Raw genomic sequence first — 27,819 nt, 5'->3', positions numbered from 1 at the left:
GGGGGTCCTTGTTGTGTGCAGTTCTGTGGAGGGGCAGAGCCCAGTTGGGGTGGGGGAGGAGGTGCTGATGGGTTAGAGCTGCTGATCCCGGGGATGGTATTGGGACATTGTGGAACTGTACCAACCTAACCGCTATGGTTTCACGTCTAGTTATGTTAATATCAAGCCAAGACCTAAGAAACACCAGACTTGACTAATCAGCTGTGGTTGCAGCTAAGTATACCATATAGTTTCTTTTGGTAACAGAATTCAAATGAACTGCAAATCTCAGTGACTTCCAAATATTTTTGTATCTATCTTGACATGTCTTAGAAAAGGGCTGAAAAAATAATTTGGTGAGATGTAAAAGAGCATGTATACTGGTCCTGACTTTTGATATACCAAGGTGCCACTTTTACATCTGTATTTCAATATGGTCTTCTTAAAGTACTTGTATTTGACTGATCGTAAGAGGAAACACTGCACTTACTGAGAGGTGATGCAATTTTGAACCAACCAACATACACATTATAATGCCAGGTGCATAGTGACTTTTGTTGTATACCATAGATTTCATGAGGCACCTTACCTGAGTCAAAAGGACGTTTTGGGTGGAGAGCGTTTCGAAGACCGTTTCTGTGCTGGATATTTCTAAGTGGGGCACATAAGATCAGAAAATTGAAAAAGACAGAATGATATCAAGAAATGACAAAATGTCAAAAGTGCAGATTATATACAGAATTATTGATGTATAAATGTGTGTATGCTCTAAAATGCATAACCTCCTGCATACATAATTCTTGACATGCAAGCATGGCCATGCACACTTACTACAGTAATATGGAGGACAAACGGTGGAGTAAAAGTGCATAAGAAATGACAACTGTTTGACTAGATAGATACACGTTGTCCTGAAGGGCATAAACAGCCAGAGTCAATAGCTGGTGGAAAGTTTGATGGTGGTTGCCTGGATGCTCAGGGACTGTTTTCTTCATATTTGGCAAGAGAACATCCTCTTACTGGGGTGTGTTTAATAATTTGTCATGTGCCTTTACTTTGGAAAGAGAAACAGCTTCATGCACACAAACATTAACTTGTTAAATGCCTCCAACGTATCCATCCCTCGATTTTCTAAACCTGGTTATTCCAATTAAGGGTCATGGGGGAGCTGGAGCCTATGCCGGCAGTCTAGGGTGTGTGGCAGGGTACACCCTGGACAGGATGCCAGTCTATCGCAGGGCCACATATAACACACTCACACCTATGGTTAAGTTAAAGATTCCAATTTACATAACATGCATGTCTTTTGGATGTGAGAGCTACTTGATAATTATGTCCTGAGAAGTGTTGTTACATAAAGATAGCCAACTTTTTACACAGCTAATAAAAATGTAATTTATTCCCTGCAATTAGCAGGACATGCATACAATTTCTCAATCTGAACATTTGGAGACTTTTCATGGATCCTAATGGAAACTTTTACCACTAAAACAGAACATCCAGTCAACAGGCATAAGATTAAAAAGCTGTGAAATCTGTTATGATTGATGTACCCAATATCTGCAGTTTTCCCTAATACGAGACCAAATTAGAGTTGAATAATACACCTTCAGAGACAGTACCTCAGAGTCATTTTTTAAACACTTTTCTAGGTTTTTTTTCCACAACATTCTTGGGAAGTAAAAAAAAAATTAAGACTTTATTGATCTCACAGTGGAGAAATTCACAAAGAAGTGTTTTTAAGTAAAGCGCTGCCTGCCAAACTATTTTTTACAAACCCAGATTTAACTGCATGAAAAGTGGCAACAAGAGCTAGTGTAACCATTTGGTCATGTCTCACACTGCATCGCCTGTTGCTTGTAACAGCAATTCCACACATTTAGATTTAAATGCAACTGTGCAGGTCATATTGTCTCCAAGCTCTCTGTCTGCCATTATTTTCCTCATGTCTGCTTGAAGGAGGCGATATCACGCACTCAATTTAGGTCCACAACAAGCACATTGCACCCTTTGCTGAATAAAAGAAGTAGTACCTTATGTATAATACAGGGCTTAAAGCACACAAAAATAAAAAAATAAATTTTTTTCGCTCCCAAATCATAAGATCTTCATCTATCTTTTTATAGAAACCCTTTCGCAATCATATCCTATTGTTTAAAGTAAAAACAAGGTGGAGACAGCTAATTAAGTTTCAATTTGTTTCAGTTATATAGCACCAAATCACAACAAAGCTGCTTCAAGGTGCTCACACAAGGTCTAACCTTACCAACCAAACTAAGAAAATAGCAAGTTGTTCTCCTGTTGAACAAGATTATATTTCACTCACTAACCATTGCTGCTCTTTTATACAGTAATGCAGCCATCAAATTCTAGAAAGACTTTAACCTTCTTTTTTGGTGAAAGTGGAAATTTTGGTCAGGGCTGGAGACTGCTGAAGACCCCCAGAAAATTTTGAGTTTTTTGATGTCCAGAGATGCACTCTGTAAGATTTTTTTTTTTTTAATAACTGTTTTGTCACCCTGATTCCCCCTCCTCGCAAATTTAGTTGTACTGCATAGTGTGTTTTATTTTCTTTTTTACATTTTCACCTTTTCTTTGCCTTTAAACAAACTTGATATCAAAGCCTGCATGTTTGCTTGATAAGATTAACCATAAAGGCCATAATCATTTTCATATTTGGATTCCCTCATCCTCAAACAAACAAAAAAATAAATTGTGATATTGTGTTGTTTTTCCCTTCTGACCAAATTGTCCAATGATGGAAAGGTATGTCAACAGTATTAACTTTTCTCATCTGAGTACTAAACTCATGAACAGTTGGGCAAAAACCAAATGTAATTTGAGATCAAGGGTCCAGAGCAAGCTACTTCAGACTGAGTTATGATCTCAGAATTTACTCGTGTCATGACACAACTATCACTGTCACTACACAGTGACAGCATTAACTTCTCCTCGACACACTGCCATCTTACCGCCCTGAGCAGGTCGTGACATTATTCCTCTCTGTCCCGGCAAAGACTCTTCTGAGGAATTAGGTATCAGCTTCAAAGACTCACTGATGCTGTTTGTTTCATTACAAAATACGTTGTCTTGGCTGTCGCTGGAGCTTGAGGCTGTTCTTGGGGAACAATCATCATCTGGCTGTTTCTTCTGCATATCTGTGAATAAAATTTAACAGTGGAAATACCTGTGCACAAGTGGGTATGTGTACATGCTGAATGCTTGCTTCATGAAATAAGCATTGTCATCTTGTACAGTAGGTCAGAGAATGGCTACACAGAACACAGGTGCATCTTGAGCATCTGAATGAAAAATGACGCACGTGTAGCCAAGGCTTGAACCAGTCAGGGAATGGAAATTAAAACCAGAAATAAGCCACATATTTCTCAGAACTAAAATGAAATCAGAAGCTCTGTTTTTTTTTATGTTCCAGTACAGGAACATTTAGCAGGGGTGGTAGCCAAGTGGTCAAGTGCGCTTGTTTCCAGTGGGGAAGGATCCTAGTTCAAAACCCACCCCTGCCCATTCTCCAAGTAATATGGTGGTGACTCAGGGAGGGCATCCCGTGTAAAACTTGTGCCAAAAATCAACATGCAGATCCACTTCGGATCTGTTTTAGTGGCGGCCTTACTTTTGTACACATTTACTCAGAATAATAGTAAAGCTGTTTGTTTTTTCTTTTCTTACAAACTAAAATATGAAGCTCTTCCACTGTGCTTCTCCGGTGTTCACTTCAAGTGAACACCGTAGGTCTGAATTACTACTCTGAGGAGACCATTAAGGAAAACCAGGCGCTGTGCGTTTTTCCATGTGGAAACAGAGTTGCATCAGGAAGAGATCGGCCATAAAACTTGTTCTAAATCACAATGCAGAACTGTACTGAATCTACTGTGGCAACCCTAAACAAACAGGGGCAGCTGAATGAAAAAATTAAGCTAACATTTTCTACTTGTAATACTTGCTGCTAAGTTCTCATTTTGAATGTAATGCAGGTGATGAAAGTAAAATGTGATGTGGACTCTCAGTTTCCAGTCAGAGGAGGCAAATATTGTACATCATACAACCCCAATTCCAATGAAGTTGGGACTAGGGATGGGTATTGATAAGATTTTAAATCAATATCGATGCCATTATTGTTTCCGCTTATCAATCCAATTCCGTATCGATTCTTTTATCGATACCAATTGTGAATTTTCTGTGTAGTAAAAGTAGGCTTGATACTGATCTCTGGACATAAATAAAATAAATAAAATCTTTTCCTTTCAGACATTTTAGCATGTAATGTCTCTCCGTACCTCTGAGCTGAGCTCAGCTAGCTACTGCACATTGGCGCAGGACGTCTCATTTTGGGAGGAAAAAACATTTTGATTGATTGCAGTTTGTTTGTATTACAATATTTGGAAAGAGGTGTAATTTGATTTAAACGGTGTTTCACTTTGAATATATTAATTCCGAATGGACTCTATCATTCTAACTTGACTCGGCAGAGAGCTGTGCAGCATTTGGAACTGTGTGAACAGAATGGAGGACGAATCTCGTTTCTTTCTCGCAACAAGACAGGAGTCCCAGTTAGTGACTTTAATCTGCACAAAAGCCATCCCCTCATTACCCCATCCCCGTAGAGACGGTGCCTGCTCCCAGACTACCAATAACCAGCAAAAATCTATTTAAGCATAAAAATTCAAAAAGAAAAAATATATAGCACCTTCAACTGCACCACAGACTAAAACAGTTAAATGTGGTCTATTAAACATTAGGTCTCTCTCTTCTAAGTCCCTGTTGATAAATGATATAATAATTGATCAACATATTGATTTATTCTGCCTTACAGAATCCTGGTTACAGCAGGATGAATATGTTAGTTTAAATGAGTCAACACCCCCGAGTCACACTAACTGTCAGAATGCTCGTAGCACGGGCCGGGGCGGAGGATTAGCAGCAATCTTCCTTCCAGCTTATTAATTAATCAAAAACCCAGACAGAGCTTTAATTCATTTGAAAGCTTGACTCTTAGTCTTGTCCATCCAAATTGGAAGTCCCAAAAACCAGTTTTATTTGTTATTATCTATTGTCCACCTGGTCGTTACTGTGAGTTTCTCTGTGAATTTTCAGACCTTTTGTCTGACTTAGTGCTTAGCTCAGATAAGATAATTATAGTGGGCGATTTTAACATCCACACAGATGCTGAGAATGACAGCCTCAACACTGCATTTAATCTATTATTAGACTCTATTGGCTTTGCTCAAAAAGTAAATGAGTCCACCCACCACTTTAATCATATCTTAGATCTTGTTCTGACTTATGGTATGGAAATAGAAGACTTAACAGTATTCCCTGAAAACTCCTTCTGTCTGATCATTTCTTAATAACATTTACATTTACTCTGATGGACTACCCAGCAGTGGGGAATAAGTTTCATTACACTAGAAGTCTTTCAGAAAGCGCTGTAACTAGGTTTAAGGATATGATTCCTTCTTTATGTTCTCTAATGCCATATACCAACACAGTGCAGAGTAGCTACCTAAACTCTGTTTAGTGAGATAGAGTATCTCGTCAATAGTTTTACATCCTCACTGAAGACAACTTTGGATGCTGTAGCTCCTCTAAAAAAAGAGAGCTTTAAATCAGAAGTGCCTGACTCTGTGGTATAACTCACAAACGTAGCTTAAAGCAGATAACCCGTAAGTTGGAGAGGAAATGGCGTCTCACTAATTTAGAAGATCTTCACTTAGCCTGGAAAAAGAGTCTGTTGCTCTATAAAAAAGCCCTCCGTAAAGCTAGGACATCTTTCTACTCATCACTAATTGAAGAAAATAAGAACAACCCCAGGTTTCTTTTCAGCACTGTAGCCAGGCTGACAAAGAGTCAGAGCTCTATTGAGCTGAGTATTCCATTAACTTTAACTAGTAATGACTTCATGACTTTCTTTGCTAACAAAATTTTAACTATTAGAGAAAAAATTACTCATAACCATCCCAAAGACGTATCGTTATCTTTGGCTGCTTTCAGTGATGCCGGTATTTGGTTAGACTCTTTCTCTCCGATTGTTCTGAGTTATTTTCATTAGTTACTTCATCCAAACCATCAACATATTTATTAGACCCCATTCCTACCAGGCTGCTCAAGGAAGCCCTACCATTATTTAATGCTTCGATCTTAAATATGATCAATCTATCTTTGTTAGTTGGCTATGTACCACAGGCTTTTAAGGTGGCAGTAATTAAACCATTACTTAAAAAGCCATCACTTGACCCAGCTATCTTAGCTAATTATAGGCCAATCTCTAACCTTCCTTTCTCTCAGAAATTCTTGAAAGGGTAGTTGTAAAACAGCTAACTGATCATCTGCAGAGGAATGGTCTATTTGAAGAGTTTCAGTCAGGTTTTAGAATTCATCATAGTACAGAAACAGCATTAGTGAAGGTTACAAATGATCTTCTTATGGCCTCAGACAGTGGACTCATCTCTGTGCTTGTTCTGTTAGACCTCAGTGCTGCTTTTGATACTGTTGACCATAAAATTTTATTACAGAGATTAGAGCATGCCATAGGTATTAAAGGCACTGCGCTGCGGTGGTTTGAATCATATTTGTCTAATAGATTACAATTTGTTCATGTAAATGGGGAATCTTCTTCACAGACTAAAGTTAATTATGGAGTTCCACAAGGTTCTGTGCTAGGACCAATTTTATTCACTTTATACATGCTTCCCTTAGGTAGTATTATTAGACGGTATTGCTTAAATTTTCATTGTTACGCAGATGATACCCCTTTATCTATCCATGAAGCCAGAGGACACACACCAATTAGCTAAACTGCAGGATTGTCTTACAGACATAAAGACATGGATGATCTCTAATTTCCTGCTTTTAAACTCAGATAAAACTGAAGTTATTGTACTTGGCCCCACAAATCTTAGAAACATGGTGTCTAACCAGATCCTTACTCTGGATGGCATTACCCTGACCTCTAGTAATACTGTGAGAAATCTTGGAGTCATTTTTGATCAGGATATGTCATTCAAAGCGCATATTAAACAAATGTAGGACTGCTTTTTTGCATTTATGCAATGTCTCTAAAATCAGAAAGATCTTGTCTCAGAGTGATGCTGAAAAACTAATTCATGCATTTATTTCCTCTAGGCTGGACTATTGTAATTCATTATTATCAGGTTGTCCTAAAAGTTCCCTAAAAAGTCTTCAGTTAATTCAAAATGCTGCAGTTAGAGTACTGACGGGGACTAGAAGGAGAGAGCATATCTCACCCATATTGGCCTCTCTTCATTGGCTTCCTGTTAATTCTAGAATAGAATTTAAAATTCTTCTTCTTATTAAGGTTTTGAATAATCAGGTCCCATCTTATCTTAGGGACCTCGTAGTACCATATCACCCCAATAGAGCGCTTCGCTCTCAGACTGCAGGCTTACTTGTAATTCCTAGGGTTTGTAAGAGTAGAATGGGAGGCAGAGCCTTCAGCTTTCAGACTCCTCTCCTGTGGAACCAGCTCCCAATTCAGATCAGGGAGACAGACACCCTCTCTACTTTTAAGATTAGGCTTAAAACTTTCCTTTTTGCTAAAGCCTATAGTTAGGGCTGGATCAGGTGACCCTGAACCATCTCTTAGTTATGCTGCTATAGACGTAGACTGCTGGGGGTTCCCATGATGCACTGTTTCTTTCTCTTTTTGCTCTGTATGCACCACTCTGCATTTAATCATTAGTGATCGATCTCTGCTCCCTCCACAGCATGTCTTTTTCCTGGTTCTCTCCCTCAGCCCCAACCAGTCCCAGCAGAAGACTGCCCCTCAATAAGCCTGGTTCTGCTGGAGGTTTCTTCCTGTTAAAAGGGAGTTTTTCCTTCCCACTGTAGCCAAGTGCTTGCTCACAGGGGGTCGTTTTGACCGTTGGGGTTTTACATAATTATTGTATGGCCTTGCCTTACAATATAAAGCGCCTTGGGGCAACTGTTTGTTGTGATTTGGCGCTATATAAAAAAAATTGATTGATTGATTGATTGATTGAAAAGTGACTCACAACTGACATATTCAGGGATGAAAGTGGTGAAAAACAAAAAAGCTGAAACCCAAAATCCCGCCCCCCACCAACACCACCTGCACAAAAATGTTTGAATTGTAGAACCTCTGAAATGCAATCTGGGGCTATTCCAGATAAACTGCAGTGAGTTCAGCATCCATTTTGGTGAGGAAAAAAACCCAACTTTCCTTATTCAAATTTATTCCAGTAGTATTCTGCTCTTACTATGATGCAGCAGTTTTCTAGCTTGTCAGATAGTTCTGGAGGAAATCACTGAAGAAATTAACAAATTGAAAATATGGTTTGAGTGAAACAAATTGTCATTAAACGTAAATAAAACAGGGACGAAGTGGAGATGTAAGAGTCACTAGGTGTTCACAGGAAACATTTACTTATTTATGTTCATTGTTATTTGGTTTTATCTTTTCTGTTGTGTTTTGTTCTTTTTGTCTCTTTCTCTAAAATTGTACTGTTGCATTATTAGTTACTAGTAAGTCCCTTCGGCTGCTCCCTTGTTTGCACTCGGGGTCGCCACAGCAATTCCAAGGTGGATCTGCATGTTGAATAGGCCAGGTTTTACGCTGGATGCCCCACCTGACGCAACTCCACATTAGGGGTGGGATTTGAACCCGGAACCTTCTGCACTGAAACCAAACGCATTAACCACTTGGCCACCACCCCTGCCTGCTGCATTATTAGTTACTATGAGTTATTATTACTATTGTTGCTATTATTATTAATATACGAATAAAAAAAAAAAGCCTTTTACGACAACGAACGCTGAGCCATTAATTATTATAAAGTAAAATCCACACAAACGTGCTGAGATGCGAACACCTTATTTCTAACTTTAACACTGAAAACACCATAGACACGCTAACGCGTTAGCACTGATCCTGTATTTAAGTTATAAAATACATCTATCAACTGTTTCAGAAGACCAGGTTGGTTTAACATTAAAAAGGTACATATTACTCACAGACATATGCTCTTTAGGGTTTTACCTGGGAAAAATTAAGATAAAGCGAAATAAAACAATGAATCAACAAAGCAGCTTCAATCTGCGAATCACTGCTTTGATTGGTTCAAGGTTCAAAGCAAAGCTGCACTGCAGAAAAGTTGATTACAGACCCGCTGCAGGGTCTGTAATCAATGTAGAGAAATTACAATTTTCCTGACAAACACCCCCAAAAGCAACAGCCACCTGAAGGACCGATAAGGCAATCGTTAAGCAAAAAGGTTATTAATGTCGGTGGATCGAATAATTTATTAACGATACCCAAAAGGAACCGGTTCTCGATACCCATCCCTAGTTGGGACATTGTGTAAAATGTAAATAAAAACAGAATACAAAAATTTGCAAATCCTCTTCAACCTATATGCAATTGAATACACCACAAAGACAAGATATTTAATCAAATTGATAAACTTTATGTGTTTGTCCAAATATTTGCTCATTTTGAAATGGATGCCTGCAACACATTTCAAAACAGCTGGGACAGTGGTATGTTTACCACTGTTTTACATTACTTTTCCTTTCTGTGTAGGCTCTCAGTTGTCCAGGTGGTTTCCATAGTAGAGAAGCTTGAATCTTCGACTGGACTGGGTTGCTTGACGTGAGGACGTTTCGCTTCAAATCACAGAAGCTTCCTCAGCTAAAATTCTTGCTCTGGTAGTCTGACTTCTGTCTTGACTCTTGTAGAGAAGAATAAACCAGAAGCCAACAAAAGCTGGAGTTTTTAACCTAACCAGACCCCTCCTACCGAGAGGCCGACTGCTATAGGCTAGTGACTAAACAATAGCTCTAATTAGCACCTATTGTGCTCTAGTTAGCACTCTCCTAATGATGGGATGGAAGCTCCCCTGATGGCTCCCTTGACGACTCTCCTAATGACGTGAATGATTCATTACCATGAAAAAAAAGACTGAAACTGCTTTGACCTGAGTATCCCATTGTCTCAGACACGCTCTGTCCCCCGTTTCATTGTGTAAAGCAGGGGTGGGCAATCATGTGCCATAAAGGGCCGAGACACTGCAGGTTTTCCGTGCAACCAGTCACCTCAGCAGGTGATTTCATTAATGATCAGGTGTCTCAGCAGGTGATTTCATTGACAACCAGGTGTTATGTTCAGAGGAGAAGCTCATCAGCAACCGACCTGCTGAGGTGAATGGTTGCATGGAAAACCTGCAGTGTCTTGGCCCTCGATGCCCACCCCTGGTGTAAAGGATCTTACCACGTGGGCTCAGGAACACTTCAGAAAACCATTTTCAGTAAACACAGTTCGTCGCTACATCTACAAGTGCAACTTAAAACTACCATGCAAAGCGAAAGCCATACATCAACAACATCCAGAAACACCCCCGCCTTCTCTGGGCCTGAGCTCATTTGAAATGGACAGACGCAAAGTGGAAAAGTGTGCTGTGGTCTGATGAGTCCACATTTCATATTGTTTTTGGAAATCATGCACGTTGTGTCCTCTGGACAAAAGAGAAAAAAAAGACCATCCAGCGCAAAGCTCAAAAGCCGGCATCTGTGATGGTATGGGGTGTGTTAGTTGCCCATGGAATGGGCAACGTACACCTCTGTGATGCACCATCAATGCTGAAAGATACATCGAGGTTTTGGAGCAACACATGCTGCCATCCAAGCAACATCTTATTCAGGGACGTCCCTGCTTTACTTCAGCAAGACAATGCCAAACCACATTCTGCATGTATTACAACAGCGTGGCTTCGTAGTAAAAGAGTGCGGGTACTGGACTGGCCTGCCTGCAGTCCAGACCTGTCGCCCATTGAAAATGTGTGGCACATTATGAAGCAGAAAATCCGACAACGGAGACCCCGGACTGTTGAACAACTGAAGTCGTACATAAAGCAAGGAACCCCGAGGTTCCTCACTCTGTCAGCGTGATGTATGACACACGAGCCTAGGCTATTAACTAACTGTCTGGTCAAATCGATGCCGATGTCGCTGATTTTTATTGTTCCGACATAGGCGATACGTAGCGTCGTGGGCGCGTTATATTTGTGACCCCCAACAGCTAATAACATAAACCTAGATTATAAATAAGAGCAACACCCCCGCCTTACTTTGCATCATGAGGGACATGACTAAATGTGTATGCCAGTGTGCAGGCCTCACTTAAAGGGAAGACAGCTGTAGGTTTAAGCCAGGTTTCACATAACCCAATCATATCTAAGTGATGATCCATAATTAGATCATTAATCAAAATTTTGAGTACAGTGATCTTTTGTTAATGAAACCCAGACTAAGGACCCAGATTAAGTAGGTTAAGGTGGGAGACATTCCACATGGGTTGTAGGTAGCAGACACGAAATATTTGATATTGCTGAAACAGCCAACAGTCCATCCTCAATTCCAGTGTCATCCAATGTAGTAATGAGTATTAAGTTTGCAAAGCATAGCCCTCTATGATTTTTATGGACACATCTATGTAACAGGTCACAGTTTCAACTTGATGAATTTCCCTTCCTGGCACATAAACTGCACCATCACCATAGTGGATTTTCTGCACTAATTTCCTTGCTAAGCTAATGGATTCCACATCCACATTTGTCATAAGCCTTGCAGGGTCTCTAATCACCTGCTCCATGGGCTGCTGTAAAATCCTAATGTTACCCTCCCTGTAAATTGAGTTCTACCAGTGACACGTTATTCCCATTCCAATCCAATTCCATCGTTTGCATGGTTTACTTTTCTGTAAGTAATCAGGACAGCGAATCATTGTGAAAGGGTGTGGTCGGCTCGTCAAAGCTTACCGTAGCAACAGTGGCTGCATGGCAAACTGAAAATTCGGTGAACAGACCCACAGATTTCTCCAGCTCGGCTGCAGAGTTAAATCCACGCTAAATCCATCAACCATCCAGTTAAAGCCATCAAAAACACGGAACTGGAAGCAACTCAAAAACAATTCCTGTCCAATACAAGACCTCTCTGTATTGTGCTGGACATATCACAGGCCTGACACTTTGTCATTCCTCCTGTTGTCCACCTGGAGGGTGATTTTGATTGGTTTACATCATGCATTTTTCCACCAAAGATAAAGGGGAAGTTGCCCCCCCACCCCCCGACACACCCCGACGTTTGCGCGTATGCTAAGCAAACACATGTTAAACAAAGCCCATGCGGTAAGATCCTTTACACAATGATGTTGGTTTTTAATGTAGTGCCGCCTGAGGGATCGAAGGTCACAGGCATCCAATGTTGGTTGTCGGCCTTGCTGCTCACATGTAGAAAGTTCTCCAGATTCTCTGAATCTTCTGACTATATTATGGAATGTAGATGATGGAATCCCTAAATTCCTTGCAATTGAACATTGAGAAACATTGTTCTTAAACTGTTGGACTATTTTTTCATGCAGTTGTTCACAAAGTGGTGATCCTCACCCCATCTTTGCTTGTGAACGGCTGAGCCTTTTGGGGACGCTCCTTTTATATGCAATCATGACACTCACAATTACTGTTTTCAGTTCCCAAATTCTTACTGAGTGTTGTTAGAGGGAAAGGTGATGTAACACAGTGGTAGACATACCACTGTCCCAGCTTTTTTGAAACGTGCTGCAGGCATCCATTTCAAAATGAGCAAATATTTGCACAAAAAATAAATAAATAAAGTTTATCAGTTTGAACATTAAATATCTTGTCTTTGTGGTGTATTCAATTGAAAAGTCGAAGAGGATTTTCAAATCATTTGCAAATCATCTCGAAATCATTTGCCTCCACTCGAAATTTTGAACGCACACAAAACTTTCTGGCGAACTTGGCGGACATCAGCTGACAAGGAACTCGCTTTGCAGATGGCAAAAGGACTTTTCATTGACAAAAAACAAAAACTGATAGCATCAGCTCATCATACATTTACTTGATCAGTCGCAGTGTGACTGGGGCTACAAAGCTAGCCCTTGTCCTGGAACACTTCCTGTTTCTTGCATAAGAGTTTTTAAAATAAGAGCACGGCGATGACATCACAAGTCAAACGCGAAAGAGATGAGAAAAACATTGTGAAAACTCATTATCGTTTGCTTTTTACAACATCTTGAGGTTCACAGAATTAATTTATTTCAGGTGGGCATTTAGTAAACTTTAATTTAAAAGATAATTTCATTTTGGGTAGGTGCTGAACAAACTCTCTTCAAAAAAGGGGATGGGCTTATTGCTTGACCCAGGGCCCACAGACACACAATACATTATTTCCTGTCATCAGCTGTGTCACAGTGAGTTATCGCTGTAAAAAAAAAAAAAAAAGACAGGTTTCAGTTAAGGATGCGACCAATACGATCCAGTATCAGGATCAGCTTCAAAAAGTTTCGTGTCAGCTCAGCAGGAAAACAGCAAGACAGAGAGAAAGACAGTGAGCAAGAGACAGAGCAAATGAGAGAGAGAGGGAGAGAAAGAGACAGACAGAGAGAGAGACAGACAGAAAAGAGGGGGAGAGGACTTAATTTTTACTCTTAACACTTGTTTTGACAATGTAACATATGTTTCCCACGTCAATAAAGCTCCACTGAAATTGAAAATTGAGGAGAGACAGACAGAGAGAGCGCTGTCTTTAAGTCTATAAAAGTCCATAAAAAAAATAAAAGTACTTAATTCTTTCACCAAAACATCAAATCTTGGCTTGCATCTCCTCGCAAATTGTAGCTGAACTTTAAGGTCTTCTTTTTAGAAAATCCTCATATAAAATCAACAACAATGATAATAATAATAATAACATTAAAGCAAACACAGCTCTGGTACTGGAATCATATTGGTATCGGCAGATATACAAATTCAGGTATCAGGATCGGAAGTGAAAAATTGTGGATCGTGCATCCCTAGTTTCAATGCTTTTTTATTTTTTTAAAAACTTGCCTGATCTGGGAAGATGGGGTAGTTGATTTTTTTGTCTGACAAAGCACTTTTTTAATCCCAGACAATTGAGAAAATATTACTGTACAGCACTGGTTTTACTGGGGGAAAGATCCACGCTTTATTTTACACTCTTTAAAATATCTACTCATGAATTAAGTTATAAATTAATTACCATTACTAGTTTATTGTACAGGCTATACCAGTGATTTTCAACCTTTTTTGAGCCGCGGCACCCTTTTTATATTTACAAAATCCTGCGGCACACCACTGTCATGTGTCACGTGTCACGTACCACTAACTCGACTGTCTCTACACGGTGCGTTAGCACGTTAGCAACACGTGCGGTACAGATATGACGTAACATAGTATACTATAGTCGTGGAGCTGTATATAAGAACTAGAGAGCGCACTCCCATTGCTGCACACTAAACGAAAAGGTCCCTTCATGGACAGCAACATGACGTCTCCTAACCGGGCAAAATATTGATGAAGTTCCCGGATGTTAATGCATTTTCAATGGAGATTCGCGACTGAACACACTCAGAAAAATGTTCGCAAAATACGTGTTAAAATGCCATTTTGTCCTGGATATCGAGCCAGTAAAATTAAATTACATTAAATTATGTCAGGAAAGTATTAAACTTACTCTGACACACATACATTCACAAATATTAGTGTTGAAAGTTACACGGATCTGCGCTGATAAGCTACGCTGCTCGGCTGAGCTGCTGCTGTGTTCAACACAGCGCGGCTCCTAAAACCATTACAATACATTTATATATATTATATTTTTACACAATTATCCTTTATTGACCGAGTTTCATTCATGAAGTCAGCGGTGTGTGTGTGCACATCTCTGTGTGTGTGGCAGCACGGCGCGGGTCATTAATCTCATTATTTTAAGGTGCAAAAAAAAAACGTCCCTAGTCGAACAATTTTTAATCACTAACAACAAGAATTTTAACTAGACATTGGTCTAGCAGTGGAAAATATCAACTAGACATAAGTGAAATTAATGATCCGTGTCATCGGGCGACACAGGTACGGCAGGAGACATACAGCTTTGCCAACATGCGCAGCTTTCCGGCATATTCCACCTATTTCTTGACGAGACTAAGTGAACTTCTATGCACACAAATCACTAACTTGCCCGGAATTAAAATGGCGATCACGCCTCCTTGTCGGCACACGGCTCAGCGCTACTGCGCGCTTTGCTGCCATCTACTGGAATAAAAGAGCATTACACCATATGTCACACTATTACAGCACATACACCCGATAATGGTGATATTTGATAACTGCCCACGGCACCCCTGACGATTGATCACAGCACCCTAGGGTGCCGCGGCACCCCGGTTGAGAATCACTGGGCTATACTACTCTTGATAATTCAGGCATTTTTTTCCTGTGCGCTGCAAGAAAAAATGGATGCCGAATTGCACACTGCTGCGGCCATCATGTGGTCTGAACCACGTACCAGTGTCTCCACAAGACATTCAGCTGGTGCGTGCGCAGACTGCCTACCTGATTTCAGTCCACGCACAGTGACTGGTGCATTTCTATGCAATTCCAGGCAGAAAAACTGTTCCTTATGTCTTGGGTTAGTTGGTTTTCTGTGTGTGGTTTGAAAACTGTTGGCAGAGTTGCTGACCAATGTGGTCACCAGGATGCTCTAAAGTGAGCATCATGGTATATCCCTGGGACACTGTGCCAGAGATAGCTTGGACTGCCCGCCTTGTTTCATACCTCGCTCAGGTCACTCGTTTGGCTTGTGAATGGCCAAAGTGTCTTAACCTCTTCATGTATAAATAAAGACTCACTACCACCTTGCATTTGTGGACTCTCTGTGCTCAATTTGGTCTCAGCAAAATCCCTAGTGTGATCTATTAAATATATTTATATTATAGAAGGCACAATGGAATTAGTGTGGGTGTGGCAGGATGGGGAGGTGTGGCATCACGATGGTGGTTCCACATCATGATGTCAGTCAGCCATCGGCGATGGACAATGGCATCGTCCAGCTGCCCAATCCTAATGTCAAGCAAGCATGTTCTGAGAAAGCAGTACAAAAAAAGGAACTTAAATTTTAAAATTTAGTACCCTGTTTTCAAAACTATCAAAAATCTACTGTATATATATATATATATATATATATATATATATATATATATATATACATATACTGCAATCAGACTTGGTGGAAAGGAATACCAATACTCTACTTGTTTCCTTAGTTTCTTGCTTGTCCTCCACATGCTTCATGGCTTAGTCTAGGTCTTTACAAAAAGTGTACACACAGATAATATAAAATATGTACACGCATGCAGATGAACTTACCCGCAAAACATTTTGAGCAAAGATTCATAGTTTTGCTGGACCTGAAGAAAGAACAGACAGGTAATACATTAATAACTTAAACCGTGCTGTATAGAAAATAGTTTCAAATGTGAAACGGAAATAAAAAGTGTAATTTGGCAGTTGCTAAGAAACCAATTACACAGAGAAATTGATACAGAGTACAATATTAAAATATTTGGTTCATTCCAAACCGTCCTGCTGCAAGGTTCCCAATGCCAAGGCATCCGCAAGTTAAGTCTGGACAGTTTCTCTGTATCTATTTCAGGAACTTGCCCATTTACAGTCAAGAATTATTGGCCTGGCAGTTGTGAATTAGTTTAGTGGTCATTAAAGTAGTACACAATCATATCCGTGTTATTCATTGCCAAACATGATAGCTGAATGACCTTGTATCAAAATGGAGCATGTTGATCTATCTGAAAGTAAGGGGCCCTTCTTATTGTTGTACCTAGATGGGCTATATTAAAAAATTCTTATTTTATCTGACAAAACACACAAAAAAGCATTCACCATAAAACATTTAAAATTGCATTTTCTACCCTTTTCATGAGTTTTTGTTTTTGTTTTTGATAAATAAATTAAAAATAAATCCTATTTATTGTATCGAAATTTAATTAGAATAGATCTTTGTCACTGTAAAACTGACAGGCAATATCATGCTGTGAAATGCAGTTTAGCAGCTCTTCCGGTGACGATGTGTAAAATTAAATACATTAACATTTAGGCCATGGGTCAGCATGGGCCCACTAACCACACAACCCCCCACTCTATAAATTTGGTATCATTAGAAAGCTTAGGATGCCTTCATCTCCTTCTTCTGTCGCCACAGCAGATCAATCATTTCTCACACTGTCCTCTGTATCATCTTCTGTACAGATGGGTATTGATAGGATTTTATCGATATAGATGTGATTATTGATTTCGCTTATCAATCCCTTTAACAATACCTCTTGTGCATTTCCCGTGTACTAAAAGTAGGCTTTACAGGTTTTCTATGTCAACAACATTTTATTGGAGTCTTAAAATAAATAAATACGAAATTGGTCATTGGATCTTTGATCTCTGGACATAAATAAAATCTATACATGATGGATCCTGCATCTCTGGACACAAATAAAAATAAACAAAATCGGTAGTTTTCGTCAAAAGCATTTCCTTTAAGGTTTTAATGAGACAAATATAACCCCATAGCCCTGAGCTGAGCTCTTGCAGCTGGCTATGCTGCACGTCAACATGAATGTAATTTGTAAAGTATGGAGGACATCTCATTTTGGGAGAAAAAAAACAAAAAAAAACGGTTTTGGTCTGTTGTAGTTTGTCGCCTGTATTACAACATTTGGAAAGAGGTGTCATTTGATCTAAAACAGCAATTCGCTTTGAAGTTATTAATTCTGACTGTAATCCATCTTTCCCACTTTACTCGGCAAAGAGCCACACAGCATTTAGCCACGCAGTTCGCCCCAAAATTGAAAACTTATTTTCAGAGTAGGAGGAGGATTATTTTTTCAAATATTCAAATGACAAATCAGTCTTATCTGCAATGCAAACTTGGCTTTACTAAAGAAAGGGAATTTGGAGTGGCATTTCAAAAGGAGCCACAAACTTCATGGCTAAATCGCCTCTGCACGCCCAAAAAGTCCAGGAATTAAAAAGACAGTTCACCCTACTCAGAGTGCCGCTCTCATTGGACTGACATCTCTGGTATTTTGGCATTGTGGGATAGCTCGCCAACAGGTTGAGCTCGCCAGACTACTTTCACCATACTGCTCAGTGTGCCACTCTCGTTGGAGCGACACCACACAGAATGTGTCTCTTTGTCCCAGATAGATCTCTTTCAGTGCAGCTTCTTGATCTGACTTCAACACGAAGTTAACACCTAAGTCTTTCATTGCCAACTGCAAATGGTAATCAATTTCAATCATATCTTTCTGAACTCTTCCGCATCAAACTCCAACGTGTTAATGTTCTTGAGCGATAACAGGTGATGATTGCTCATGAACTTTAAGTTTCTTAAATATTTATTACTAATATTTATCCACTCTTAAAACTTCAGTTATCTTTATAATTTTATTACTGGTAAATTTTATCTGGGACACAATTATCTGGAAACTACTTTTTGTGCAGGAATTCATCAAGCACATTGGCTGCAGATGCGTACTAACACAGAATACCCATAAACTGGGCAGTTCTTCAGCCATAACAAGAGCATCCACTTTTAGCTTGCCATAAGCTAAGCTAGTGGCACTCGTGAGAGTGTGAAGTCGGCTAGCAGCACAACGGTCCATAAATATGGAAGGCATGATTTTATTTTTTATTTTATTTAACCAGGTTAGTCCCACTGTAGAACTGGATATTGATTAAAATTTCAAGAATCGATAAGATTCTGATTCTTAAGATTCAGAATAGGTTATTTCGATTCAATTCTATATTGATTTGGGTTAGTGTTACTAAAATAGTTTTTGAGCTGTTACATAATTGTCTAGTTATGCAACATAATGCTAGTATTATATTGACATTTGACAGCAAATTAATGAAGCATTAGTAGTTAATAATGATGGCTGTAAGACTGATCTCCCTCCCAGAAGGAACCAGAGGTACCTGGTTCATTGGCCCTGACACAGGTACATTTCTACACCCTTCCATGTAAAGCTGTAACAAAGATTTAAAAGAAAAAAAAAAAAAAAAAACTATGGCTTTACTTAAAATTGGGCCCTCAAAATGCAGGCAATAGTGTTTCAGAGAGTTATAAATTTAAAACTTTCCGTGGGCAAACGGTCCCAATCTCCCTTACAAACACTCGCATCTGCAGCGCTCGATGTGCGGCAGGCTGCAGGAGAACTTTTACGACTGCCGCACAGACTGACTTTTCAGTCAGTCTCTTCTCCCATAGCTGCACAGCGAGTGCTGGTGGAAGAGAGACTGACTGAAAAGTCAGTCCACACCAGACAACCTTCGTGCGAGGACCGAGAGAAAGAAGGAAAAAAAAAAAAAACACACACACGACGGCGTGAATCAAACAGCGGACTTTTCTCTTTTCCTGCCCGCAAAAGACAAGAGTCCCAGTCGTCATGATTGACATCTTTAAATAGCTTTGACAGAGGCTGATGAATAAGTTGTGGTCCTGCTTTTAACCAGCGTCAATGTAGAGAAAGGATCATTTTCACAGCCTCAGAAACAGTGGAACGGCCCAACTGTAGCGTCGTTTTTTCAGAGATGCTGTTCCAACGCTGGCGAGAAGTGCATATATATATATGATCTTGATGTGTGAATCAGTCTGTGGGAATTAAAATGAGAATCGATTTAAAATTGGTGAATCAATCTTTTCAACCCAGCACTATCCCATTGAGATCTAGATCTCTTTTACAAGGCAGACCGGGACAATTTTTTAAGTTTCCAATTCACCTAACCTGCACGTCTTCAAGTTCAACTTCAGACTCCACCCCTGTGTAACGGGGATTTAAATAATCAATGTTTTACACCATTTTTTTCCAGGATATTTGTGTCTTCACATGAAAATGACTGTGATATGCATATAAGACAGTGATCGGCAGAAAAATCATTTGCTGAGCGTGCATGGAGCCACACGTGTGTTAACCCCATACCTCAAGGGCTGGTGCCGGGGGCAAGTAAACTGCATTTGTGTGTTCCAGCATATTATGTGGGAGGCAATCCAGTTCGTAACAGGAATCCCTGACTGTCATTAGGTTGGGTTAAATGTGGAGGACAATTTTCATTGCATGCATGTACAATGACAATAATTTGATTTGATTATGATTATATTTGTTTAATTTTTTTATTAGCAGAATCATCCAGATGCAGTGATTCAGTAGAATATTTGAACATTATCTAAACATGTAATTTGTCTCTGATAAAACTTTAATCCAAAAACAGTGATACAAGATTAGAGCTTGTCACTGACATCTTGCTGAACACTGTAGCGCACATCTTTCATAAACATGGCTCTTGCTTGACTCAGAGAAGGCTCCTGTTTCCTCTTCAGCCCATGTCTTAATGTGTGCACCAAGTGTGACGGAAGGTGCTATCAGTCACATTCTATTTATTTTGGGAGCTTCGTAAGACACCTTTGTCCCAATTGTTAAAAGGCAAGGTCAGCTACAGTAAACCCGATGACTCTCTTTCAGTCTGCTGGTATGTTGTTTCTGAATAAAACCAAAAGGACACCACTTCATTATGTCACCCACTGATGAAAATGGCCAAAATGTAAACTCATCATTACCTGCTGTCAAGCACACAAATCCAAACAAATCAAGTCAGATTAAATAAGAAAGCCAAAAAAAGTGAAAAACAGATAGAAATAAGATCCATCAGAAACAGCTCCATCTTTCTGAAATTGTGTAGAGTTCTACAGATTGTAAACGTTCTATCTTGCCTGCTGCTGTTACTAATGAGCACGTCCAACTGGAATAGACAGGACCATTTGCTACTTCACCTCTTCATGATGCCATTTAAATGAAGGAAGAGAGGAATAGACACTAAGAAAATGGAAGCTGTACAAAGCAATGCTGAAATGAGCATCAAAAATTAATTCATGAATACAGATAAAAGCCTGTCAAAGGCTGACATTCACAGAAGTAACACCACATGTTGCAAAAACACCAGCCATCTTCTAATAAAACCATGAGCCTTTCAAAAAATGGCTCAATAAGTAGGATAAGTTGTTTCTTCAGCAAAGATAAGCTACTAGTCATCTTTTTAGACTAAAAAAAAAGTCAGTCTTTATAATAACTGAATGACAGAGAATATTAAACAGGATGTTATTGTAATCATCTCAGATTTTATGATTTTTTTCGCCCCCATATCTTTCAAGTCAAGCCTGAATGCCACACCATTAAGTGGATGAATAGGCACAAATCAATCAAACCTAATGATCTAAAATGCAACAAACACATTTTGAAAGCGTGATAAAAGCTACATCACAGCAACAACCAACCAAAACTGGTAAAAAAAAAAAAAAAACTGAGTTTTTGGGGATCAACAATATAAAACACAAAAATAATATTTCACAACTGTTTTGCTGGAGCAGCATGATAGGAAGTCTTCAGACAATATCTGAACTGGAACTCTCCCATTAAACAATAACAATGATGAAAAGGGAAAGAAATACTGCAAAACAGCTAAAAACAGCATCCCTAAAACAGTATTTTGCACATTCATTGGATTTACCACATAAGCAGTGGTGGGCACAGTTCCGCTAACCGTTTAATTATCAAAGCTAACTTTTTTGTTAGCAGATTAGCTTTACAGCTAAATTCAAAAAACCATCCACAGACCAATGAGCTTCTGATAAATTTAGGTTCCAATAACTTTTAGACCGCAAACATTTATTTATTTATTTATTTATTTTTACACAGTAACGGTAAATATATATATATATATGTATAACCCTGTTGGCTCCTGTCTGCTATGTATTTTGCAGAAGAGTGGGGCAGCTAAGAGAAGCTGAGCTCAACTCTACCCCAGCAGAAGGGGCCTGGCCGCCAGGCTGCTACAAAACAGCAACAACACCACCAACAAAAAAGTCATTACCCTTTACAGTATACAGCAGCTTCGCCATGAGGCCGAAGTCCTCAAAAGGAAACCAAAATGTATTATGGGTAAACTGAGCCTGTGATCACTGATTGGTGAAAAATTTAACGTCTTGTTGATTTTTACAAATAAATGTGTATTTGTAAAATATGTCATTTTTTTTCATTTGTTAAAAAAATAAATAAATTAAAAAAAAAAAAAAGCATTTGCAAACCTGAAAATTCTGTTTGTTAAGTTGGGATTCAGCCAGGGCAGCAACAACTGTGTGATATAACCGGGCGTCATTCTATGCATTCTTGACCTATCTACTGGATGGCAAATTACATACTGGCATATTATGTTACTATGCTTTTTACCTTTTAGTATTTCACTATGCTTTTTAATCTTTTTAATTCATTTTATTTTGTTTTCTGAATTGTTTTGTGTGAAGTGCCTTGAGGCAACTTGTGTGATTTGGCGCTATATAAAGTGAATAAACTGAATTGAAATTGGGGTTCAGTTGACCCATAATGCAGTTTGGCATTTGTGTGTGTCAATGTTCAAAACTTCAGAATTAGTGCATTATTTTAAAATTAAAAGATGTTATATTTTCACTTTGCACAAATGACAGACCTGACATTAATGTAGTTAAACAATCCAGAGAATTTAGTTAACATAATTCAAAGCTGCTTTCCCTTTGAGGTCTTCGGCTCATGGGTAAACACTGGTGTTGGCTCGTTGGTTGTGTGGGTTGTGATCATCTTTGAGTCTAATCAGAAGCATTGGCAGTGTTTAAACTCAAAACCAAGCCTGTCAGTAGCTGCGTGTACCGGAGACACTACTGAAAGTTACCGGTTAGCTGTAGCTTATGCCAATTTTTTTTAGTGGTTTATCGGTTTAGCATTATAAAAGTTAACTTTTCAGTAGCTGATTAGCGGCTATCTGAAGCTAACTTTTTGGTAGCTGTGCCCACCATGCCCATAGTATATGTGTTCAGTGAAGTAGGGCTGGAGCTATCGATTATTTTGTAATCGAGTATTCTATGATTATTCTGGTGATTAATCGAGTAATCAGATAAAAAGTACTTTTGCGGTTTTTTAAACAACATCAATAGCCCAGGGCTCTCCTAAGCAATGGCACAATGTCCCTGTGCCAAAGTCTTGACATTTTGCTGAAATGGCGATGGGATGTGGCTTTCTGTTCTGTTTTTTTTACCCCAACTTGTAAAATGTAACCATTTGTTTTTTTTTTAAGGTTGGTGGGGCTGGATCCCTACGTGATTTTTTTTTTTTAATCCCCGTTTCTCTGCGATTCAGCAGATGCATTTCAGCAGGAGGTTTGAACATGCAAGCCTCGCAGTTACTGTTTTTTTTTTTAAGTTACGTGTTTGTGAAGCATTGTGTTGTTGCCCAGAAAAAGCAAAACACTTAGTGCGAGTCTGAACAGCAGCCAGGCTTCGACTGTGGGTCAATAGTCACTCACCACGTCAAGCAGACTGTGTGTTTTTTAATAATAGACAAACACACTGCTTCACTTTAAATGCGCAGTAAGTCTATTTCAGATGATCTGTGTGGACCCTCTTTCTCTTAAAAGGCTTCATTTCACTCTGTGTCGCACTGGAAAGCGGTAGCTTTAAGGGCTAAATTATTAGCTGTTACACGGCCTGAGCATATGCTCTAGTCTTCTTCTGTTTTTCTGGGGACATTACAGCGCCACACACAGGCCTGGCAGATGCACTACAACGTTTAAACAAAGCTTAGAAACACATGAATTTGCCTCGATTCATTTTTTGTAATTGAATATTTGAGTTATCATCTCAGCCCCTACAGTGAAGTCATCTTATTTACACAGTATTTTGTTCAAATAAAGGTCTCGAATTTTGGTCTGAAAAAAAAAATGGAGACATTTATGCGACCATCTTATACTTGACAAAGCAGGGCTCAGTGCAGCTTCAAGTGTCATTGCTATGTTTCCACGCCCAGCACCCGTGTTCTTCAGGCCCACATCAGAAGATGGAACACATCAAAACACTTGTCACAAGGCCATGGATATCGCTGTGGTCACCATAACTATGTGTTGGTAGGTTATTATTACGGCGCTGAGTGACATCTTAACCCTAACGTTAATAGCCCAAATAAATTAAATCCTACAGAGACACACGAAACTTGAGAATAACTGAAACAAGAAATGCTGGTTGATATGAAGGGAGCTTAAAAAAAAAAAAAAAAAAAAGTCTTCTGTCAGAGAATTGAACCCATCTCCCACATAGCAAACGTGGATACTTACCACTGCAGTGCACCCAGGAAGTATTCGTAGTGCTTCACTTTTTCCACATTTTGTTATGTTACAGCCCTTAATTCAAATGGAGTAAATGTATTTTTTTCCCCTCAACATTCTACTCACCAACACCTAACATGATTTTTTTTTTGAAATTTTAGCAAATTATTAAAAGTAAAAAAAAAAAAACCTAATAAGTCACGTGTACAGAAGTATTCACACCCATTGCTCAATACTTTGTTGATGCACCTTTGGCAACAATTAAAGCCTCAAGTCTTCTTGAATATGACGCTACAAGCTTGGTGCACCTATCTTTGGGCAGTTTTGGCCATTCCTCTTTGCAGCACCTCTCAAGCTCCATCAGGTTAGATGGGGAGCATCAATGCACAGCCATTTTCAAATTTCTCCAGAGATGTTCAGTCAGATTCAGGTCTGGGCTCTGGCTGGACACTCAAGGACATTCCACGAGTTGTTCTGAAGCCAATCCTTCAATATCTTAGCTATGTGCTTAGGGTCGTTCTCCTGCAGGAAGATGAAACCATTGACCCAGTCTGAGGTCAAGAGCACTCTGGAGCAGGTTTTCATCCCGGATGTCTCTATACATTGCTGCAGTCATCTTTCCCTCAATCCTGACTAATCTCCCAGTTCCTGCTGCTGAAAATCAACCCATAGCATGATGCTGCCCCACCATGCTTCACTGTAGGGATGGTGCCTGGCTTCCTCCAAAAATGATGCCTGGCATTCACGCCAAAGATGTCAATTTGCGATTTGAAGCAAAACGTCCTTGTGTCAAGCATCCCAGTCCAGTCGAAGATTCAAGCTTCTCTACTATGAAAGCCACCTGGACAACTGAGAGCCTTCACAGAAACACCAGAAGGTCGATTCCCACCTGTGGCCCTTTCTGTGTGGAGTTTGCAGGATCCCCCCCCCACCCCATGTTCGCGAAGGGTTTCCTCCCACATTTAAAGACATGCAGGTTAGGTGAATTGGGCACGCAGTCTCATTTTAAAACCCTGCATGATATCGTAGGATCTGAACACTTACAGGCACCGCTGCCATTGTGCAATATTTACACACCATAACATCACATGGATAAAGAGTGTACTGTTTTGTTTTCAGCTGCAAACACCAAAGCAGTCGCGGAAAATTGTTTTGTTTTTTTTTCGGTTCCTAGTGGAGAAGGGAGACAAAGGGAGTGGAAGACGTTGTATTGGTATGTGTTAGCCTACACAGCTAACCAGAGTAGCTTCATTGTCTCGCCTGCAAAACCGCCTCCACATGGTTCTGCCCCAGGTCATAAACAAACTACAACACATGCCCACTTTACCACTGCATTCTAATTTTTTTTTTTTGCATTTTCACTTTGTGTGTAATGTGCCCAAAAACCCACTGAATGTGGTTTTTCCCCTGGAAGTGGAGAAATTATATCATGGGTTGGAGCGGATTTTACCTCCAAGCGCCCTCTGGTGGCCATTTTTGGCCAATGAAAACATCGCCAAGCTCAGTACAATTACATGTAATTCGGTCACTTTTCAAAGGGTTCAGACTCATCAATAAAGACAATTTAATGTACAATGGTTCATCCTCAGGCCACCTTGGTGATAAATCTCGTTCCAATGATATCTGTCAGCTGGCTGTTAGAAGAAAGTTAGAGGTCAGAGACAAAACAAAACGCAGCTGACTTATGGCCCAGTCACATGGCACACGATGATTCCTGAACGAAGGGAAAAAAGTTTAAAAAGTCACAATTCATTGAGAAAAGGTGGACAAAAGAGCTTTATCACCAACAGCCTGCGAATGCAAGAGCGCAAAAGGGACAAAAGAGAAACTTAAAAAACTGAAGCTTACGATATCGACGCTTTAAATGAAATGCGCCTGGAGCACGGTGGAGCAATGTGTGTCTGCATCTCTGAGTTCCAGGACTCGGCGCTGGGATGGAGGGCTCATAGCGCCTGAATCCTGGAGAGAAACTGCAAACAAGCTGTGGAGATCTGTGTGAACGTCGGTGGACCACCTGCTCTGGTTCCTCGTCCAGACGCTGCGCGCTCCGTCTTGCTCTCAATTTAAAAAAAAAAAAAAGTGTGCTGCGTCACTGCTGTATTACTGTATTATGTTACTAAGCCATATATATTGATTTATAACAGAAAACTGTCAAAGGGGAATAAATATAAGTGTAAAGATGATTGACTATATCAGAGCAGTAAATTAATCAGTGCGTGGTGAACGCGCGCATTGACTTTTTTTTTTTTTTTTTTTTAATTGGAGCAAGACGGAGCGCCGCAGCAGGACAGTGTGGGTTCTGATGATGAAAGAGATGATCCCTCTTTTGTTCTGGACAAGGAACCAGAGCAGGTGGGTCCAATGACGTGCACACAGATCTCCACAGCTTCTGTTTGCAGTTTCTCCAGAACTGAGGCGCTATGAGCTCCATCCCAGCGCCGAGTCCTGGAACTCAGAGATGCAGACACACACTGCTCCAGCTATAGCTCCAGGCGCGTTTCATTTAAAGCGGTCGTGATTGTTAGCTTCGTTTTTTTTAAGTTCCTCTTTCGTCCCTTTTGCGCTCTTGCTTCGCAGCTGTTCGGTGATAAGGCTCTCTCGTCCACCTTTTCTCAACGAATTGTGGCTTTTTTAAACTTTTTCCCTTCGTTCAGGAATCGTCGTGTGCCATGTGACTGGGCCATTAAATAGACAACCAATGCAGCCTGAGCTTGTTTTCATCGGGCAGCCAGTCGTGGAAGTACGAATGCTTGCATTCAGATTCTCTACTTCGTCGGAAGTGATGAGTCTCTGCTCCAACCCATATGTGTCATATTTTACCCCTTTCGCGCTCGCCCTCAAATGAGACTGTGGTGCCCTATTGGAAACTTTAGAATTGTCTAGGTCTCCCTTCCAAAAGAGAACTCGATCTCAAAGGGACTAAACTGGTTAAATAAATAAAATAATCTGGTGAGTTTCAAGATGATTATACTTGTTTTTGAGTTACTCCTTACACAAGCTGGCTGGGAAGGATTAACCACCCACTCACCCACGTATATTTATATTTCAACATTAACCATACAAGTTGAAAGTATGGAGAGTCTACACAGTTTACTTTCTTTGATTCACAAATTCAGTGTGTCCATATTTCGTTATTTACGATGTATGTAAGTTGATTTTTGTCGTCAGATGAATCATGAAGTGGCTGTACTATCCACCCTTTGTACTTCAGTAAACTCCAGGTTTTCTCTTTAACAAGCCGGTTTATCTTCGCTCAATGGCCACTTTAGCAGCTGTGTCACAGCTGAGGGCGTTAAAGCAGCCGGTGTTAGCTAACAGCTAATGCTACAAAACAAAGGGGAGGGGGAACAACGGAAGAGCTGCTAGCAAGTCGGATAGCTTCTCACTGATAGAGAAATAACTGCCAAATAAGATAAATATTTAAGAAATAAAAGTTCTTACCCCCAGAACCCACACGGGCAGCGCGGGGGTATGACGTTACTCGGAGGCTTGCTTTCGTTCGCTCCCCGTGTCCCCCATGTCGACGTTCGGCTGTCCGCGTAGCAGGTGAATCCGAGGATGGATTTAAGGCCTTGTGTGAGTCTTTAGATCCACCGGCTTTAACAAAGACAAAACGCCCCGGTAAGATTCTCGTTTACACTTTCAGTGCACAAGAAACTGTTATCTGTCACGATCAACCATTGGTCCGGACTTTTAAAACAGCTGAAACTGATATTAAGACATGGCAGGCAGCGACGAACGGACAGAGGTACAGGGGAAGCAGGGCCGATCAGCTGGA

The 27,819-nt window shown here is 40.0% G+C and overlaps 2 long non-coding RNA genes across 2 annotated transcripts; both read right to left on the bottom strand.

Annotated features, from left to right (window-relative positions):
- Nucleotides 1-575: 575 nt before the first annotated feature.
- LOC117526291 lies at nucleotides 576-27,819 on the bottom strand. The gene is made up of 4 exons (XR_004565252.1): nucleotides 27,483-27,819; nucleotides 16,218-16,258; nucleotides 2,952-3,137; nucleotides 576-630 (listed from the first exon to the last, which is right to left on the bottom strand). It is a non-coding gene; the product is annotated as an uncharacterized LOC117526291 (long non-coding RNA).
- Nucleotides 4,285-11,509, bottom strand: LOC117526298. Its single transcript, XR_004565254.1, has 3 exons — nucleotides 11,089-11,509; nucleotides 10,247-10,251; nucleotides 4,285-4,295 (listed from the first exon to the last, which is right to left on the bottom strand). It is a non-coding gene; the product is annotated as an uncharacterized LOC117526298 (long non-coding RNA).

This window comes from Thalassophryne amazonica, chromosome 2, assembly GCF_902500255.1.
Source record: "Thalassophryne amazonica chromosome 2, fThaAma1.1, whole genome shotgun sequence".
Taxonomy (NCBI): Eukaryota; Metazoa; Chordata; class Actinopteri; order Batrachoidiformes; family Batrachoididae; genus Thalassophryne; species Thalassophryne amazonica.
The sequence above is the reverse complement of the archived record's forward strand: the minus strand, read 5'-3'. Positions and strand labels throughout refer to the sequence as shown.